Source organism: Chionomys nivalis, chromosome 12, assembly GCF_950005125.1.
Source record: "Chionomys nivalis chromosome 12, mChiNiv1.1, whole genome shotgun sequence".
Taxonomy (NCBI): domain Eukaryota; kingdom Metazoa; phylum Chordata; class Mammalia; order Rodentia; family Cricetidae; genus Chionomys; species Chionomys nivalis.
The window spans coordinates 70,749,838-70,756,967 of NC_080097.1; the positions used below are offsets into that span (position 1 = coordinate 70,749,838).

Below are 7,130 nucleotides of genomic sequence, written 5' to 3' on the forward strand. Positions count from 1 at the left end.
AGATCACCATACCCTCTGTCAACTCCAGGCCTTCTGAAAACACTAGTGCACGCCTTTAATCCCAGCACTTGGGAGGCAGAGGCAGGCGGATTTCTGTGAGTTTGAGGCCAGCCTGGTCTACAAGAGCTAGTTCCAGGACAGGCTCCAAAACTACAGCGAAACCCTGTCTCGAAAAACAAAAAAAAAAAAACAAACAAAAAAAAGTTTTTAAAAAGAGGCTTAAGAAATCTTATTCCACAAGTTGGTGTGACTTAATATTAGAAGTGGGACATGGTGATACACACCTTTAGTCCCAACACTCAGAGCACAGGCAGGCAGATCTGAGTTCAAGGTCAGCCTGCTCTACTGAGTGAGTTCCAGGACAATCAAGACTACACAGAGAAACTTTCTAAAAAAACAAAGAAGTTTAAAAAAAAAAAAAAACCAAAGAAGTATATGGAATTTTGCAGACCAGTTTCCACTTTGCTTGCTACCTAAACTGTGGGAATATTGGGATGTTAGTAAATCAATTTATGTCTCAGGTTCTCATGTGTAAAAATGAGAATACAAGCCTGTTTTACAGAACTATTAAGAGGAATCACTGAGATAACAGATTCGAAAGAAGCACGGACGGTAGCAAACCCATAGCAGGAGCACAATAAAACACTAGCTCATAAAGGGAAAGGTAACACAGTCAGCTGGAGGCCTGTAAAACCTAATCTGGCTGCACTTCTGTCTACATGACCAGCTTTCCTAAGAGACTAGAGAAGGCAGCACCTGGCCCTTAGCTGTAACTGCAGATGTGCAGAAATTCAAGACAGGGAACAGAAAAACGTGAAGAAAAGCAAGCATAGATTTGCAGTGGCAAGCTGGGGTCAAAGAGTGTTTTCCAGTTATACATCTTAGAAAGTCAGTAAAGATTTCAGGAGCTAGCACTCCACAAAAAAACAACTTGTGACCTCAGGGTGAGTAGGAAATATTCTTTAAAATAAGACACAAAGGCACTACCCATAAAGACAGGACCAATAAGTCTGACTCCATTAAAATTAAGAACTTCAGTTCTCATTGAAAGACATCATAAACAGAGTGAAAAGGAAAGTCATACATTGAAAAGGTATTTGTGACATACACACAGGAAAAAGGACTTTGTATTCACCATAAATAAAGAACTTCCAGGTCAATGTAGTGGCAAAAAATAATGGTACTTTCCATCAAACCTGCTAAGCTTGACTTGAGCTCCATCCCAGGGACCTATATTGTGGAAGGAGAACTGACTCCCACAAGTTATTCTCTGACCTCCACACACATGAATCATGGTGCATGAACCCACATGCATGCATACACCTCATATGCATACAAACAAAATAAATAAATGTAAACAAATTGTCAAAGAACAACATCTAAAAAAAGAACATCTAAGTAATAATAAAAGAATCAGTTCCAAAGTAAGAGGGGATGGAGTGGGAACTTTACAAATGGGGAAAGTCAAATACTAATACATGAAAAGCTGTTCAAGCCGGGCGATGGTGGCGCATGCCTTTAATCCCAGCACTTGGGAGGCAGAATCGAGACCAACCTGGTCTACAGAGCTAGTTCCAGGACAGGCTCCAAAACCACAGAGAAACCCTGTCTCGAAAAACCAAAAAAAAAAAAAAAAAAAAAAAAAAAGAAAGAAAAGAAAAGCTGTTCAATCTGCTTACTACTCAAAATTTAGACTCGCTAAAATTTTAAAAGCTAAACTGGGCAGCACGGTTCACACCTTTAATCCCAGCACTCAGGAGGCAGAGGCAGGTGAATCTCTGTGAGTTCGAGGCCAGCCTGGTCTACAAATTGAGTTCCGTGACAACCAGAGCTATTACACAGAGAAACCTTGTCTCAAACCCCAAGTAAGGGGAGCGGAAAAAGGGGAAAGAGGGAGAACTGGGGTTAGTATGTAAAAACAAAAAATAATAATAACTTGTCAAACTTCCTCTCCCCACCCTATTTACTTTCCACTCACGTCTTACCTCTGACACCTGTGCTCACACGGAGTCCATTAGCCCAGAAAACAAAATAAGCATCTACCCAGAGACCCAAATGCAGCCAAAAGTCAAAAGTTCAGCTGGCCGTGTCATCTAAATTCCTCCTTTAAGGTAAATCTTTCCTTCCTTATTTATTGATTTGCTCATTTAAACACAAGGTCTTACCTACCCAGGCTTGCCTCAAAAGCCAAAGCTGGCCTAGAGGTTACAGGTGCCTTACCCATTCCTTCTTAAAAACAACTCAAATTCATTGTGGTACATGTGTAATTAATTTATAATAAGGAAGCAATCAAATGTTTTATTTCAGAGTTGCTTCAGAAAGTTTAGAATATACTAGCATGAGAAGAAGGACGTACTTTCTAAAAATACAATTTGTTGAGTTCAACCCATTGTTTAGATTGCCTGTCACCCCAGCAATGGAGGGTGGAAAGGCTCACTGGCAAAATGGCCAGCTTTCAGTTCAAAGAGAACCTATATCGAGACAAGAGCTAGAGGAAGGGATAGTGAGGGACAGTGAAGACACTCTATGTCCTGCCCTTTCCTCTGAACGTGAGCACACTTGTGTATGTACCACATGCACAAAATGTGTATGCATACCTTTATGTGTGTGTACACTATTTATTTGAGTACAAAAAGCTAACACTATGCCAGCACAACTAAGTTCCATTCGCTATGTCTCCCTCTTGGCCATAGAGTTCTGCATGTAAACTCTCTCTACCTTGAATTTCCGGCTTACTTGGCTCAGGTCTGTAATTCCTTACCGCTGCCCCTTTATAACGTCTACTGCTCTCCCATGACAACAGTCTCTCCCAACTGCAGGTATTCAACCCCTCCACGGAGAATAGAAGGTCATGAATCTGCCCTTCTGCATTTACCCTGCCAGCTCCCATCACTCCCTGAACCCTGCCCAAACCAAAGTGCTACCAAATTCAAAAATACCAAATGTCCTTGCCCAAGGTAGCAAGCCTCCAGGTCTCTTCCTAGGACACGCTGTGCTTTTCCAGTTCCAGGCGCACCTTCAAGATTTGGCTCAAGTTTACTCCAGACAACCCTAGCCTATCAAATGAGAGTTTCCAACACCTTCCTTGGCTCAGTCCATCAAATCACACCCACTCAAACCTCTTACCCAGTCCTGCCCACTTTCTTCACAGTCGCAAACTTTCCCCAATCCTCTGAATTACCTGTCCCGATAAGATGATTTTCTTCTAACATAGTTTTGCAAATTAAAAGCAATCTCTCTCCCATACCCTCCCCATTAGTCTTTCCTGCTACCTTAACATCATCTTTTAGAAAGCCTGCCAAACTTAACTATCCCATCCTTCTGTTTCCATGTTTCATTACGAGCCAGCAAACCTCTAACCTATCCCAACATGAGGATTCAGCCTAATTCTTCTTTCCGTTCACAGCAATCGTACCTGCCTAATGAGGTAAGACCCGGCCCCTAGTCCAACACCCACTCAACAATGCTCTCTCAACTCCACATCTACCACACCCAAACTCATCCTTAGCGTGTTCCCAATTAACTGCAAAGTCGCCGGTCTACAGCACATCACCAGTCCTTCACATAATCCTAGGTCCCCTTCCCACACCAAAATCTCGGCCCTCCCTACTCGGCCGGCTTCCACACCTCCAGTTTCCCAGCCCGTCTTCCATTCTCCAATCCTGCCTAGGCCCTCGTCTGACCTCTCTCCCGAGCCTACCAGTTACCTCACGCACAGAAATTCCCTCCCAGCCCCCTCCTTCCCATACCTCAGCCCCGCCCTACTCAGCTTTGCCCCGCCCTCCCACTACTGAGCCCCGCCCCTTGCCCCGGAGGCTCGGCCAGGGGCGGAGCCTATTCCCCCCGCCCCCTACCGTCACGCTCAGGGGCAGCCTGACCCCAAGCGGCCCCGCGGTGACCCTCGCGCAGAGGCCTGTGGGAGGGGCGTCGCGGGCTCCCGGCACCCCCTCCCGTCGGTCCCCCGCCCGCCCAGTCTCCTCCCCCTGGGAACGTGCGGGGTGGGTGACAGACCTGGCCGCGCGCCACTACCACCGCGCCTGCCGGGGGCGCTGCCGCTGCCTGAGAAAGAAGCCGCGGCTGCCGCCTGGAGGAGGTGCCGTCGACCCCGCCACCGCTGCCGCCGCCGCCAGGGGTAGGAGCTAAGCCGCCGCCATTTTGTGTCCCCCTGTTGTTGTCGTTGACATGAATCCGACATGACACTGATTACAGCCCAATGGAGTCTCATTAAACCCGAGCCGCGGCCCCGCCCCGGCGCCGTTCCATTGGACGGAACCGCGAACACTTAAGGCCAACCGTTGGCCTACAGGTCTGTCCGTCACCCGCTCACTAAGCACTCTGCCCCCCATTGGGGCAAGTTCCTGCCGGTCATCTCGCCTCCACATAGACACACCTCTCGACCCATCACCCCCCCCAACACCTCCGGCACCACCCCGGGGGAGGGTCGGCTGCCAGTACCAATCAACAGACCGCGGGGCCCGCCTCTTCCGGGCACCTATTGGTCCAGCCCTTTTTCTCGCTCGCAGACACCGCGCCACCTCTACTTCCACCTGCCCGCCCCCTCTCCCTCTAGAAATGGATTGGATCTCGGCGCAGCAGAGGCGCTTGGCCTTATTGGCTGTCGACGACGCCAATCAGAAGCCTTTTTTTTCCTCTCCCCCTCCCCCACTCAACCCCAAAGCCCCTAGCCCGCAGCTAAAGTTTGTGTGAGAGCTGATCGCTGGCGGCGGCCGCAGGATTTAGGGGTGGGCGCAGGCGGGCGCGCGCGGGCGGGCACGCGAAGTTAAAATTCGAGGTTCTCAGTCGCCAGCTCCGGCGGAGGAACGCGCGGACGGGCGCGCCGCCCGGAGCGTTCCATCCCGCCCCCTCCTCCACCCTCTCTCCTGTCCGGTCCCGGGCGACTACTCGCCCGCCCCCTGGCTCGCATCCTACCCCCCACACATACCCCCTACCCTGCCAGCCCCAGGCCGGGTGCAGGCGGAACGATCTCGCTGCAGCCTCCCCGCCATCCCAGGCGGAGGGGTGCAAGCCCCCTACCCGCCGGGCGTGCACCCCCGGCTCCGCACTCGCCCGTGTCTGCAAGCACGTGCACCATTCGCCGCTGCCTCTGGCCACCCTGGTCCCCGGCTAACCTCGCCCGCAGACCGGCCAATCGCTTGCTGCCCTTTGTTGCTGCAGCCCGGGTCTCCCCGCTGCCTTCCTCAGCCTCCGCCTCGTCCTTTGCCAGCCGCCCGGGTCCGCAGCGCCGCGCTCCCCCCGCCCGGGACCCACCGCCGCCGCCTCCTTCTCCGCCTCCTCCTCCTCGGCTCCGGGCTGCGGCGCACAGAGCCCGAGGCAGCGCCGCCCAGCCCCGCTCCCCCCGCGCCACCCGCTAGCCCGCTTGGCCCGGCCGGGGGCGCAGCCCGGACCCCGCCCGCCCCAGTCTCCGCCCCAGGGGTACCTGCCTCCGCCCCGGGGGGCTCCGCTCACCGCCCTCGGGGGAGGGCGGGGATGCCGGTGTCCTCGAGAGGATGGGGACGCCTGGGCCGTTTTGGGGCGGGGAGTGTGTCCGCCAGGTCTGGGACTGAGGTGCGGTCTTCTCAAACGCGCCCCCCTCCCGCCGCCGAGGGCCCCAAACTTCGTCCTTCTCCAGGGCTTCGTACCCTCGGGCGACCGCGGCAGTTTTGGGGTGGGGATGCCTCAGGAGCTGGGTCTACCCTGATCGGGAGGAAGAGGGAGCAGTGACATTCAGCGACTGCGGACAGGCATCCTCGGGTGGGAGTGGGGATGTCAGGCTCCGGCTGGAGAGGGAAGCTGCCCCTCAGGATGCCCTCTCCCGGCCTGAGAGGGGCTGGCGAGCTCGGAACTGCGTTCTGGGTGCTTCCTGAACTGTGCAGCTGGATGGCAGAGGGGCAGGGGGTTGGGCTGGGGGGGATCGCTGGGGGGGCCCTTCCCCCGTCTCTACCCTGCGCTGCAAGGAAGGCTGATGGTGAAGTTCGGTTTTCCAGGCTTCCCCTGGGCCCCCGGAGTTCCTGAGGCCCAAACGAGGGAGGCTGGGGGATCCTCTGACCGCCCAAGCAAGACTACTCTAAAACTGCCCACATGCCTTCAGCGCCCTCGAACTCTGAAGAAAACGTCCCTGGCTCTTCCCAGAGTTGGCTGGGATGCTGGCAAGGGATACTTGAGAGTATGAGAAAGGTAGGCTTGAGAAAAGGTTCCTGCAGAGTTTGAACACTGTTCCTCTTCCCAGGCCACTGGGGGAAACTGGAACCTATAGCCCTGAGAAAGTCAAGTTTCCCACGTGGTGGCCTAGTTGGAAAAACCACCTGTTGCCTGAAGTTCTGTCCTTGAATCAGTATGTTCTTGGGGACCATGGTGATGATGTCAAGGAGTAGGAATTCCAGTTTCTCTGCCCTGACAGACTCAACATCTTCATGCCACTGACAACTACAGCAGCAGTGCCTTCGCTGCCTTCAACTCCCAATTAGAAAATGCTGAAGAACTAACTCCATAGGTACTTCTTATCTCCGTTCTTATCTCAGACGTGGCAGGCAGCCCTGTCACAGGCAGGTCTTAATGCACAAAGGCTGCTCTGGTGGGTGAGCTTCCCCTGCTTCTGTGCTTCTCACCAGCAAGGTGAGAAAGAAGCCAAGATAAAGGGCACAGAGTTGAATAAAAGAAAAAAGGGGAGGAGAGGGAGAAGAGTTGTAACACTACACTCAGAACTGTCACCAGTTCCATTATAAACTTCTTTTATAGGTGTTTTATTACTTGGTTGTTAGTTTTTAAAACATAAACCTCTTTAAATTAAATCTGGGTGCTCTCAGGCTCAGCCTAGGGAAACAAAACACAAAGTAAATTCAGCTGCTGATTGGCTTTGGCTATTTTTGAGTTACATTACTGATAAAGCAAACCCCTGTTTGGGTTTTTTAAGTTGCTCCTTGTCTGTTTCATTGAGGATCTTCAATAATTTGCTCAAGGAAAGTTTTTTTTTACAAGCCATTAGCTCATAACTCAGTCTAGTTCATTTAGATTATTTCAAAATGAAAGCATTTATCGGGTGTGCTTTTTTTTTTAAATAATACAACTGTTGAGAATTTTATTCTCCAAGAAGTTACAAAGTAAATTTTAAGGATGCTGGTAGAGACTTTAGT

At 51.7% G+C, this 7,130-nt stretch overlaps 1 protein-coding gene across 7 annotated transcripts in view; it reads right to left on the minus strand.

Annotated features, from left to right (window-relative positions):
* Kat6b (lysine acetyltransferase 6B) overlaps positions 1 to 5,514 on the minus strand; it is a 183,470-nt gene extending 177,956 nt beyond the window's left edge. For 4 of the 7 annotated variants that reach the window (XM_057785952.1, XM_057785951.1, XM_057785950.1 and 1 more), the window contains exon 1: positions 4,012 to 4,218. The gene's annotated coding sequence lies outside the window, so the exon portion shown is untranslated. The other 3 variants (XM_057785948.1, XM_057785947.1, XM_057785946.1) reach the window with 3 other exon arrangements.
* Between the last annotated feature and the right edge of the window lie 1,616 nt (positions 5,515 to 7,130).